The sequence below is a fragment of the Triticum aestivum genome, chromosome 2D (assembly GCF_018294505.1).
Source record: "Triticum aestivum cultivar Chinese Spring chromosome 2D, IWGSC CS RefSeq v2.1, whole genome shotgun sequence".
Lineage (NCBI taxonomy): Eukaryota > Viridiplantae > Streptophyta > Magnoliopsida > Poales > Poaceae > Triticum > Triticum aestivum.
Window position 1 is genome coordinate 291529987 of NC_057799.1, and position 14568 is coordinate 291544554.

A 14568-nucleotide genomic window follows, 5' to 3' on the forward strand; every position below is an offset into this window, starting at 1 on the left:
AACGCGGCTTTCATCAACGAACCGTGCGCTATTCGCAAACCAGATTGCATATTTTTGTTCACATATACTGTAGTGAGATCAATTGAGTGTGCTACCTCTATGATATAATAATAATAATAATATCAAAAAACAGTTCATATTCATTACCTGAGGTGACAGCATATCAAGGTCAACATATTAACGGTTCTTACATCAACAGAAAACCGGGTATACTCACAAATTCAGTACATGCGACAGTTCTAAATTGAACGAATTAAGTTGCAGGGTAGGCATAAAGACTAGTCTTACATCTTAATTCCCATGTACATGGGGGAACTAGGATCATTATGTTGACGCCGAATGAACTTGGGGTTTTTGATGATTTTACGTTGCTCTGTTACACGGGTGCGTGATTCCTTGGTTGGGAACTCATCAAATTCATCGTACTCGTCCTCATGGGCAACATCGTCGACACCCGGTACCCTTCCTTCCCATGCATCGCTAAATGGCCGTTCTTATGCAAGGGGTCTTCCACAAAGAAAATCTGGGTAGCATCGCTGGCAAGAATGAATGGGTCCGAGTGATATGCCATCGTTTTCCTGTTAACACAGGTCTTCCTGTACTCATCAATCCTTACCTGACCAAGAGGGATCCATGAGCACCTGAATAATGCCACCTTAACTTTCACGTAGTCAAGCTCCCAAATCTCTTTGATGGTTCCATAGTATACCCTTTTATCAGCTTCATTTACAATCATGCATTCTATTCGAACAGAGCTATTCTGATATGAGGTCTTCTTATCACGTTCCTCTGTGTAGAACATGTATCCATTTATGTCATATGCTTGGTACGTCAACACCGTAGGTGATGGCTTTCGTGCCAACCACGTAGCAATGTCATCGATGAATCCTTATGCCAAACAATTCTTCAGCCATTCGGCGTACTTCTTAGTGTGCTCCTTCATCTCCACTTCTGAAGAAGGCACCATTGGTAAGAAGCTTTGGCATATCTCCGCCAAGTGTTCTTCGGCATAAGCGATGAGAACTGGGCTGTTAAGCAGTACCGTCAAATGGGCTTTCTCTGCCAATTCTCTGGGTGCAGCCATTTGCGTGCCAGCAAGGACCGGCTTACCTTTCAGCCTTCCCTCGTGGGGAGAGAGGGGCAAACCTATAGGTCTTTGTTTCATGTATTCGGTGCAAAACTCAACCACCTCCTCCGTGGTATAACCTTGTAGGATGCTTGCCTCTGGATGGTTTTGGTTCGGACAAAAGCGCTTCAGTATTCCCATGAACCGCTCGAAGGGATACGTGTTGCGAAGAAACACAGGACCACAATACTTTATCTCGTCGACAAGGTGCACAGTGAGATGGACCATGACATCAAAGAATGACGGTGGGAAAACATCTCTAGGTTGGACAATATTCTTGCAATATCATCTTGCATATGACCCAACTCTTCAGGATTTACAACTTTCTGCCATAGTTGGTTGAAGAAATCACAGAGGTCAATGAGTGTGTTTCTTATATCTTTGTCCATCAGATTCCTGATGGCCACCCGGAGGATTTTTGTCAACATTATGTGGCAATCATGTTACTTCATGTGTCCCAACTTCATTTTACCTGAGCTCACATCCACGAGACTTCTGATGTTTGCGCAGTAGGAAGAGGGTGTCTTAACTGACAACAAATAGGTGAAGAACTGTGTTTCTTCTTTTGTACTGAAATTGTAACTCCGACAAGCTTTGATGAATTTGTCACTGTCTTCTGCTTCACTCTTGCATTGTGATTGATTAGCAAGCATATCGAGCCGTGAACCGTCACCATCCTTTCTTTTACCTTTAATCTTGAGCAGAGTTCCAAGGATGCTTTCACATACGTTCTTCTCTACGTGCATGACATCGATGCAGTGACGTACACGTAGAATCTCCCAGTAAGGTAATTTCCAGAACACCGATTTCTTCTTAAACACTTGATCCTTGGGTGTTAGTTTCACCGTCAAAGGGTGGTTCTTGCCAAGCACAACATTAAATTTTTTAGCCATGTTGTGGACCACCTCCCCTTCATAGGGTCTTGGGCCCGCACCTGCCTCTGCCGTACCATCAAATTCAGCTTTCATCTTTTGGTATGGGTGTTTTTTCCGTAAGAACATATGATGACGCAAATACACTGTTTTGCGCGAGTTGGGAAGTCTTTTGCTAGCTGTCCTATCCATGCATGTGACACACCCTACATCTCCCCTTGTTTTCTGCCCCGATTTGTTGCCTAATGCCGGCATATCTTGAATGGTGTGCACCAGCATCGCATGTAGATAGAAAATCTCCTTTATGTAAGCATCATAACATTTTACAGTAGGCGCATCTATCCACACTCTCAGCAGTTCTACTACAGTAGCTGAAAGTAAATCTGGATGTCATTTCTAGGTTGCTTCGGGCCTTGGATAATCATTGACATCATAATGCATTTTTTCTACATACACAACCAAGGATCTAGGTTATATATTCACAGAAGCACCGGCCATGTGCTGTGATTGGTGCTCATATCGCCAAAAGGATTCATCTCGTCAATACACTCCCCAAGCCTTATACTTCTAGGATCCTTGGCAAAATTTTCAAACTTTTTGTCGATTAATTCCCACTGAGCCCCATATTTCGGGTGCCTCATAAACCTATCCGCAATTCGCTCATCATGATGCCACCACAACCTCTTTGCCTCTCTAGGGTTTGCAAACAAATGCCTCAACCTTGGAATTAAAGGCAAGTACCAAACAACCTTGAACTGGATTCCTGTCTTGATCTCGTCGTCCAATTTGTACTTGTCCTTTGCTCTCCTGTGCTTGTATCATGCATGCTTGCATGTGGGACATGCACGCAAATCTTTGTACTCACCACAGTACAATATACAATCATTCACACAAGCGTGTATTTTCTGTACTTCGAGTTCCAATGGGCAAACAATTTTCTTTGCTTCATTCATGCTTCTGGGGAGCACATTATCTTCCGGAAGAATATCTTTGAAAAGACCTAAGATCTCTGTGAAGCTCTTGTTTGATAGACCGTTTGCTGCTTTAAATCTGAGAAGCGCCGGGGTGGCAGTCAACCTGGAATATTTATTTTTGCAACCTGGATACAATTCTTTCTTGGAGTCCGTGTTAATGGTTGGCAGATCCTTGTACCAATCATATCCTTTTCTGGGCCCTCGAAGTCTGCAATCATAGCAGCAAAATCTGGCATATCAAGATCGTCGTCATCTGCGATGACGTCTTGGTTTTATAGTGGGCATTTCGGCTTTCCGGTGTTCCATTGGTAGCTTGACGCCTCTGCCCTGATGTTAGACTCAACATCCATGTGACACTGATCGGGGTTTGGCATCTCGCTTCCCTGGGTATCTTCATCCATGACCTCATGTTCACCTTGTCTGGTCCAACGTGTATATCCATCCATGAATCCCCTAGAGACTAAGTGCATCTGGACATCTGCAACTTCATGTGACTCTGTATTGGCACAATCAGTACCTGGACACATGATGTAATCCGTATCACCAATTCTCCTCTTTGTACTTTCAGCCAAATTCATGAACTCTGTCAGGCCATTGATAAAATCTGCGGTTTTCCTATTCTTCATCCATCGAGATCGTTCCATCTGCAGCACACGAATGGTAATTAAAAACAAAACAACAACATTAATACATGGCTTAACTGCTGCCCAAAGATGCGTGCATAAATCAGAAGGTTTTATTTTAATGATTACTGAGGGTGCTCCATGTTGTTATCCGGACGTGCAACGACAAAAATTAATGGCTAGTCAATTTACACGTAGAGTACTAGTAGAACAGTACACTTAGGAATTGAATACCTTAATTAAGCCACTCACGAAAAAATACCTTAATTAATTAGCCACGCGGCGACCTCCACCCAGCAGACAGACAAGCGCGATGCGGCGGCACGCCGAGACAGCAGGGTGGAGGAGCAAAGCTTAGTGCGGCTGCCGCCTGGAGTTTGACCTCCACTATCCCGCCATTGACCGCGATGGATGTGCTCGAATCACGCCATCGCCGACCTCGATGGTTGAGCTCCTCCTATCTCCCGCTGCAGACCGAGGATTGACCTCCTATGACGCCGCCATCACCCACCGACTGAGGATTGACCTCTTCTCCGGTAGCCGCTGCCTAGGCCGCTGCCGCCATCTCTATATGCAGAGCGGCTGTTTTTTTTACGGATATCCGCAGAGCTGCTGTTTGCACCTTATCTCACCGTAACTCAATTATATGGACAAGGTAGTACATCACATACGGTTATGTAACGGCAACCGTGTCTAACCTACGTTGTCTTCTCACACGGTTTGGTGCAGAAATCGTGTGTGACGTTGTAATACCTAACACAAACGACATGTACAAATAGTGTGCCGTATACAACATATATATAGTGCCATTAGTAGTTCCCGACAATTAGCTTATCTCCACAGTTTCCCCATTTCCCCCAAATCCCTACATAGCCTCCAAATTCCCTCGCGTGGTGCTGACATTGGGGGAATGCGGACGAGTGGTGCTGATGGTTTCGGTGAGGCTGCTCCTGCTCGTATCGCCGCCACGATGGCGGTCGCCGCCGAGCACTTGCCTAAGGTCATCAGAAGGCAGGTGTACTATGGATCCGAATCGTCCTGTCAGGTTCCAATCTATCCCGATCTTTTTTAGCATGTCCAAAGTATAGATCCTTGCTGAATCCGTCCTGAATGACCCCCCTAGGAAAGCGATCTGCCGCCGGATCTGGAGCTTGACTCTAGACTCCCAGAACACGAGTTCGACTCCGAGTTTTGCGCCACCGAGAAGTACCAAAAGCTGAGTTGTGTGCACGGGCACACTCCCGCTCGACGTGTATGCACGGAGGGATTCGACATTGGCAGGCGGTTTCTCAGTTGGCCCTTAGAGGTTAGTGCTAAATAAGTTCATAATTTTACTTCAGTTAATGCCACCGCTCATCCAAAATACTATTTAACATTGGCAGGGATATGAGGCTTGTGCCTTATTAACTGGCTGGATGAAGAATGGCATGGCAGGGCTCGGAGTGTCATCACCAAGCTCGCAGAAGATAACGTAAAGCTGAAGAAGAAACTGGCTGATCTGGAATGTACAATCAGTACGATGAAGCAAGAAAGAATCAATCACATGCAACATATGAAAGCAAGAGACAAGAAGGAACTAGCATGTGTAGTTGTGCTTGTCGCATTAGCCATGTTCTATGCGCTGTTTGCACTGATAATTAGGGGTTTTGTTTGATAGTATTGCTAAAGAACATCTAGATGTGCTCTAAGTAATGCACATCTAGGTCCTACGCCATTAATGTTACGCGAAGATTCGTGCAGATATTTTTCTTTGTCTTTTTTCTTTTCCTTTCTAGTTTGATTATTACTGGCCTTATCCATAAGAAGAGCTCAAATGTATTGCTTGCCAATTGTCCTACTCCGTTCGCACCGGTACCGGTGCATAATCCCAAAACTCGTTCCTTGTTTTTGTCCTGAAAAAGGAAACCAGCCAAATAGCCAATATGAATCCTGCGCAACCCCGGGAATTTGGAGCGACTGGGTACAAATAATTGCGGTTGATTATATCAGCGGTTAGATAATACGTCAACCCCCGCTTCAATCCCCGCTTCAATTGGCAGTTCCTCTTCTCTGCATAACCCGCTTAAGTGTCCACCATCTTCATCGTCCCCAGCAGGCCGCGCTACACACTGGCACACACTCTGCAGCCATGTCGAGCGACAGCGAGGACAACAGTTTGGCCAGCAGTCTGGCGCCCGATGATAGGTCAACATCGGAATCATCCCGCTCATCTTCCATGAGTCCGGCGTCGAGCCCAGACCTCGATTATATCCGGTTCATGGAAGGGACGCCGCCTCCGGAGTCGTCAGACTATAACCAGACAGACGAGGAGCCGTCGGAGGACGAAGAAGAGGACGACGATGATGATGAGGAGGAATGGTCGAACGAGGAGGTGGAGGACGACGACATCAACGACGATGATGACGGCGGCAGTGATGAAAAGCCAATGGTCAGCGGCAAGAAGCATCCTCGCCAAGACGATGTCGCGGGGCCATCCAACAACAACAAGAAGAAGAAGAAGGACTGAATTAAGAAGATTGTATATATCTTTGTTTATCCCGTCAATCTCATCGCAGACGGTTAGTAATATGTATTCGACAAAGATCTTCTACATTATCGCAAACAGGTTGGTTTGTTGAACTGTGTGCCCTGACGAGCACATAATTCACAAAAAAAGACCGTATGGGCTATCTATAATGATCGCACACAATTCTGATTACCGACCTTTTTGCCGGGTATCACACACATCTTGTTACGCCGAATCGTTTGTGTTCACCTCACTCATCGCAAACGGTTCATCGGAGTGAACTGTATGCCGTATATCGCACACACCTTGATCTGGCTGCCTGTTTCTGTTGTTCTGTCTCATCGCAAACAGTTCGTACAGGTCAACCGTATGCCCCTCATCACACACGCAACTAAAATCTGAACCGTGTTTGATGTATCATTCATCGCAAATGTTTTGCATCTTTTTTGATGGTTTTTTACATCACCATTTGTGATTAATGCATCACACACAGTTTCGTCAAAGGGTCTCTGTTCGTAGTGTCGCATTAGCAGCATCCTGCAGTAGTGTATCTCTCACCACAAGACCACATACACATCCTTACTACATCCAACGGTTCAACAACAGCAGCAAGGTTAAGGTAACACGTAATGTTCGTGTACATTTTAGTATCTCTACATATGTTGATTATGTTGATTGTGATGTGGTACCCATGCAAGCATTTTCCTTATTACTTGGTAGACCATGGCAATTTGATAAAAATTCTTGACACCATGGTAGAAACAATCAGTATACTCTTGTTCATAAGGATAAACATATTACTTTGCTTCCTATGACTCCTGATTCCATTTTGAAAGATGATATTAATAGAGATAATAAAGCAAAACAGGAGAAAAATAAGAGTGAAAATCAGATTGTGGCAAAAGAATTTGAGCAACAAATGAAGCCTAACAATAAACCATCTAGTGTGGCTTTTGAAATTAAATTGAAAAGTGCATGTTTACTTGCCACCAAATGTGATATTGATGGCCTAGATTTCAGCAAATCTGTTTGTTATGCTTTTGCGTGCAAAGAGGCATTATTTTCATTCGAGGATGTGCCTTCCTCTTTGCCTCCTGCTGTCACTAATATTTTGCAGGAGTTTGCTGATGTCTTTCCACAAGACGTGTCACTGGGATTACCACCTATTTGAGGGATTGAGCGTAAGATTAACTTAATTCTCGGTGCTTCGCTAACAAACCGTGGGCCATACTGTACCAATCCATAGGAGATGAAGGAGATTATGCGTCAAGTACAGGAGCTGCTAGACGAAGGTTATATATGTGAATCTCTTAGTCCTTGTGCTCTTCCTATTATACTAGTGCCAAAAAAGGATGGACGTCGCGTATGTGTGTTGATTGTAGAGGCATTAATAATATTACTATTCGTTATCGTCATCCTATTCCTAGGCTAGATGATATGCTTGATGAATTGAGTGGCTCTATAATATTATCCAAAGTTGATTTGCGTAGTGGATACCATCAAATCATATGAAATTGGGAGATGAGTGGAAAACAACATTCAAAACTAAGTTTGGATTATATGAGTGGTTAGTCATGCCTTTTGGGTTAACTAATGCACCTAGTACTTTCATGAGATTAATGAACGAAGTTTTACGTGCTTTCATGGGACGATTTGTGGTAGTTTATATTGATGACATATTGATTTATAGCAAATTTTTGGAGGAACATTTGGAACATTTACGTTCTGTTTTTATTGCTCTATGTGATGCACGTTTGTTTGGTAACCTTGGGAGTGCACCTTTTGTACCGACCGAATATCTTTTCTTGGCTATGTTGTTACTCCATAGAGAATTGAAGTTGATAAAGCCAAGATTGAAGCTATTGAGAGTTGGCCGCAGCCCAAAACGGTCACACAATTGAGGAGTTTCCTTGGGCTCGCTAGTTTCTATAGGCATTTTGTGAGAGATTTCAGCACCATTGCTGCACCTCTCAATGAGCTTACAAAGAAGGATGTGCCTTTTGTTTGTGGTAGGATGAAGCCTTCACGGTATTGAAAGATAAGTTGACACATGCTCCTCTACTCCAACTTCTTGATTTTAATAAGACTTTTGAGCTTCAATGTGATGCTAGTGGAATTGGATTAGCAGGTGTGTTATTAAAACATGGTAAACCTGTTTCATACTTTTTTGAAAAATTGAGTAGGCCTAGTCTGAATTACTCTACTTATGATAAGGAATTATATGCTCTTTTTCGGACTTTGGAAACATGGCAACATTATTTATGGCCCAAAGAATTTGTTATTCATTCTAATCATGAATCTTTGGAACATATTAAAAGTCAAGCAAAACTGAACCATAGACATGCTAAATGGGTTGAATTCATTGAGACTTTCCTTTATGTCATTAAACACAAGAAGGGTACAGAAAATGTTATTGCTGATGCATTGTCGTCGTTATACTATGCTTTCACAACTTGACTTCAAAATATTTGGTTTGGAGACCATCAAAGATCAATATGTGCATGACCCTGAATTTAAAGATGTATTGCAAAATTATAAATAAGGGATTTGTGTTCCGTGCTAACAAGCTATGCATTCCAGCTAGCTCATTTCATCTTTTGTTCTTGCAGGAGGGGCATGGAGGAGGATTAATGGGACACTTTGGCATGAAGAAGAGGAAGGATGTACTTGCTACAGATGTCTTTTGGCCAAAGATAAGACGGGATGTTGAGCGCTTTGTTGCTCGCTGATACGTCTCCGTCTTATCTACTTTTCCAAACTCTTTTGCCCTTGTTTTGGACACTAATTTGCATGATTTGAATGGAACTAACCCGGACTGACGCTGTTTTCAGCAGAATTGCCATGGTATTATTTTTGTGCAGAAATAAACGTTCTCGAATTGACCTGAAAATTTACGGAGAATATTTTTGGAATATATAAAAAATATTGGCGCAAGAATCAACCAGAGGGGACCAGCCAGAGGCCACAAGTGATGTGAGAACGACCTCAGGCGTGCCGATGATTTGTCCCGATCTTTTACGATGCAACAAACTCCTCCAGATCCACCGATAAAAAATACTCCCAATTACACAAGCAGTACGCGTAACCTGAAGTAGGGGTGACGACAACCAACTGACAATCCCTCGGCACACGAGGAACCTCCCGCCGTAGTAGACGTAACCAGCGCGCAACCCGTCGATGATAACGCACCTCGAGCCAAGTGCAACTTTCACGTAGAAAATTCATACAAAATTGATAACGACGACACCCAAAGAGGGCCGTTTAATAGTCGATACACATGTTGTCTAAACCGAAGAAAATAACCTAATTTTTACATCAGCTATACCTAGCTATTTATAGCCTTACATGACTTGCACACGTACCTAACATGACTGAAAAAACTGACTTGAATTAAACAAACGAACGACAAGTAGACACCGACCATAGAAGTTGCTATATAAAATCTGGACTCTATTCACGTTGGTCTCTTTTGGTGGGCCCCATCCAGTTTCCTCCAAGCACAAAAATCTCCATGGTAGAAAATCTCTAGACCTGCCTTTTATTTCCATTCGTGGTAAAAAGAGAAACCAAAACCTGATCTTGATCACTTGCCGTTTGAATAAAAGGTAGATGGATGTCCACGGGAGGCAATAGGACTTGTTCCTAACAAAACCAAACAACCCTTCACGTAATTCTCTAGGTTGGTAGCTTCTGGTTAATATTTGGCTAGGCCCACTTGCATGTGTAGCTAATTTAGCCTTGCATTTCAAGGTGCTAGCTTGCCTCTGGTCTTTCTCTTTTAGCCGAAAATACACAGTCCCGTGAGTAACATTATATATTGGCAGCGCCACATCATTCTCCCCCTCTTCAAACGAAACCGTCCTCGGTTTTCGAGTCATCTTCTGCAGCAACATCTTCATCAACAGGTATGTCGTCAACACAGACGTCAACACCTTGCCCTGCACATAAAATAGGAGCAACACAAACTACAGGAGTGTCATCTTGCATGTGAACTAGCGCGGACAGAAGTATAGCAGCGCCGGCTTCCTTCTTTTTCGCTTCATCACGCTCTTTCATCTTTGCTTTCTCTTCATCTTTCTTCTGTTGAAGCCTGTCATCTCTCCAAATTTTGAACAGAGCCATATTCATAGACAGCAAATTATACTCAACCCAACCACACATAACAACATATTTATAATACCAATTTGTGTGATCAAGGTAGGGAACTGCTCCGTGTACGTCATACCATAGTTTACCGAGAAGAAAATGATACGACACCATGTATACTGGAAGAATATCACAACAAACCTCTTCAGAAAATTTGCCCAAACGAAAGTGTACCTTGATCTGTTCGGTGACAGTGAACTCGTTGGAATCCCAACGCAAAAAATATGGTTGCGGATGTAGCGTCCTTGGCAAACCTAATTTCTCCACAATCTCGATGCTAGCAGTATTGATCGAACTCCAATGGTCGATCATCAAAGCACATGCTCTGTCCCGCACAATCGCCTTTGTGTGAAAAAGTTTATCATGGAGGCCTCTCTCTTCGAGCCGAAAACCTGCTGACATAACAGCCATATCATCCATAATAGTCGGCAAAGAGCAGTAGCTACGGCAGAACATTGCTCTTTCCAAGCAAAGACCCAAATCCAATCAGAAGTAGTACCAACACGGATTGACCTCCGGTATGATGTAGGCCTAACTAGCTATCCACGTTAATTGCAAACCATGTCTCAATGAAAACAATCTGCACCAATCTTCTCGGACTCCAAGACAGAATCCAGCAAGACTCACGGTATGGAACTACCTGTCCGTCCAATCCCAGCAAAACAAATACAGCTATCCAATACAACTTGACGTACCAGCAGATCAGCGTTACAGAAAAAATAATTGCACCGTAACAAACCGAGTAATCTGATACCAATTGATGTGAGCACGACCTCAGGCGTGCCGATGATTTGTCCCGATCTTTTACGATGCAACGAACTCCTTCAGATCCACCGATAAAAAATACTCCCAATTACACGAGCAGTACGCGTAACCTGAAGTAGTAGTGACGATGACCAATGGACAATCCCCCGGCACACGAGGAACCTCCCGCCGTAGTAGACGTAACCAGCGCGCAACCCATCGATGATGACGGACCTCGAGCCAAGTGCAACATTCACGTAGAAAATTCACCCAAAATAGATAACGACGACACCCAAAGAGGGGCCGTTTAATAGTCGATACACATGTTGTCTAAACCGAAGAAATTAACCTAATTTTTACATCGGCTATACCTGGCTATTTATAGCCTTACATGACTTGCACACGTACCTAACACGACTGAAAAACTGACTTGAATTAAACAAACGAACGACAAGTAGAGACCAGCCATAGAAGTTGCTATATAAAATCTGGACTCTATTCACGTTGGTCTCTCTTGATGGGCCCCATCCAGTTTCCTTCAAGCACAAAAATCTCCATGGTAGAAAATCTCAGGACCTGCCTTTTATTTCCTTTCGTGGTAAAAAGATAAACCAAAACCTGATCTTGATCACTTGCCGTTTGAATAAAAGGTAGACGGATGTCCACGGGAAGCAATAGGACTTGTTCCTAACAAAACCAAACAACCCTTCACGTAATTCTCTAGGTTGGTAGCTTCGGGTTAATATTTGGCTAGGCCCACTTGCATGTGTAGCTAATTTAGCCTTGCATTTCAAGGTGCTAGCTTGCCTCTCGTCTTTCTCTTTTAACCAAAAATACACAGTCCCGTGAGTAATATTATATATTGGCAGCGCCACATAATTCTCCCCCTCTTCAAATGAAACCGTCCTCGGTTTTCGAGTCATCTTCTGCAGCAACAACTTCATCAACAGGTATGTTGTCAACACAGACGTCAACAACTTGACCTGCACATAAAATAGGAGCAACACAAACTACAGGGGTGTCATCTTGCATGTGAACTAGCGCGGACAGAAGTATAGCAGCGCCGGCTTCCTTCTTTTTCGCTTCATCGCGCTCTTTCATCTTTGCTTTCTCTTCATGTTTCTTCTGTTGAAGCCTGTCATCTCTCCAAATTTTGAACAGAGCCATATTCATAGACAGCAAATTATACTCAACCCGAGCACACAAAACAACATATTTATAATACCAATTTGTGTGATCAAGGTAGGGAACTGCTCCGTGTACGTCATACCATAGTTTACCGAGAAGAAAATGACACGACACCATGTATACTGGAAGAATATCACAACAAACCTCTTCAGAAAATTTGCCCAAACGAAAGTGTACCTTGGTCTGTTCGGTGACAGTGAACTCGTTGGAACCCCAACGCAAAAAATATGGTTGCAGATGTAGCATCCTTGGCAAACCTAATTTCTCCACAATCTCGATGCTAGCAGCATTGATCGAACTCCAATGGTCGATCATCAAAGCACACGCTCTGTCCCGCACAATCGCCTTTGTGTGAAAAAGTTTATCATGGAGGCCTCTCTCTTCGAGCCGAAAACCTGCTGACATAACAGCCATATCATCCATAATAGTCGGCAAAGAGCAGTAGCTACGGCAGAACATTGCTCTTTCCAAGCAAAGACCCAAATCCAATCAGAAGTAGTACCAACACGGATTGACCTCCGGTATGATGTAGGCCTAACTAGCTATCCACGTTAATTGCAAACCACGTCTCAATGAAAACAATCTGCACCAATCTTCTCGGACTCCAAGACAGAATCCAGCAAGACTCACGGTATGGAACTACCTGTCCGTCCAATCCCAGCAAAACAAATACAGCTATCCAATACAACTTGACGTACCAGCAGATCAGCGTTACAGAAAAAATAATTGCACCGTAACAAACCCAGTAATCTGATACCAATTGATGTGAGCACGATCTCAGGCGTGCCGATGATTTGTCCCGATCTTTTACGATGCAACGAACTCCTTCAGATCCACCGATAAAAAATACTCCCAATTACACGAGCAGTACGCGTAACCTGAAGTAGTAGTGACGATGACCAACGGACAATCCCCCGGCACACGAGGAACCTCCCGCCGTAGTAGACGTAACCAGCACGCAACCCATCGATGATGACGGACCTCGAGCGAAGTGCAACATTCACGTAGAAAATTCACCCAAAATAGATAACGACGACACCCAAAGAGGGGCCGTTTAATAGTCGATACACATGTTGTCTAAACCGAAGAAATTAACCTAATTTTTACATCGGCTATACCTGGCTATTTATAGCCTTACATGACTTGCACACGTACCTAACACGACTAAAAAACTGACTTGGATTAAACAAACGAACGACAAGTAGAGACCAGCCATAGAAGTTGCTATATAAAATCTGGACTCTATTCACGTTGGTCTCTCTTGGTGGGCCCCATCCAGTTTCCTTCAAGCACAAAAATCTCCATGGTAGAAAATCTCTGGACCTGCCTTTTATTTCCTTTCGTGGTAAAAAGATAAACAAAAACCTGATCTTGATCACTTTCCGTTTGAATAAAAGGTAGATGGATGTCCACGGGAAGCAATAGGACTTGTTCCTAATAAAACCAAACAACCCTTCACGTAATTCTCTAGGTTGGTAGCTTCTGGTTAATATTTGGCTAGGCCCACTTGGATGTGTAGCTAATTTAGCCTTGCATTTCAAGGTGCTAGCTTGCCTCTGGTCTTTCTCTTTGAACCGAAAATACACAGTCTCGTGAGTAACTTTATATATTGGCAGCGCCACATCAACAAGCCCTGGGGGCGTGCCCTGCAGCATGTGGGCCCCCTGGAGCTCCTCTGACCCTAATTCCAACTCTATAAGTACCTATTCATGGAGAAAAAAATCAGAGAGATGGATTTATCGCGGTTTACGATACGGAGCCGCCACCACCTCCTGTTCTTCATCGGAAGGGCAGATCTGGAGTCCGTTCCGGGCTCCGGAGAGGGGGATTTGTCGCCATCATCATCACCAACCTTCCTCCATCACCAATTTCATGATGCTCACTGCCGTGCGTGAGTAATTCCATCGTAGGCTTGCTGGACGGGGATGGGTTGGATGGGATTTATCATGTAAACGAGTTAGTTTTGTTAGGGTTTGATCCCTAGTATCCACAATATTCTGAGATTGATGTTGCTATGACTTTGTTGTGCTTAATGCTTGTCACTAGGGCCCGAATGCCATGATTTCAGATCTGAACCTATTATGTTTTTATGAATATATGTGAGTTCTTGATCCTATCTTGCAATTTGTAGACACCTATTACGAGTTATGATCTGCATACCCCAAGGTGACAATAATTGGGATTCTTTCCGGTGATTACCGTAGTTTGAGGAGTTCATGTATTCAGTAAGTGCTAATGCTTTGGTCCGGTTCTCTATTAAAAGGAGACCTTAATATCCCTTAGTTTCCATTAGGACCCCACTGCCACGGGAAGGTAGGACAAAAGATGTCATGCAAGTTCTTTTCCATAAGCACGTATGACTATATACGGAATACATGCCTACATTATA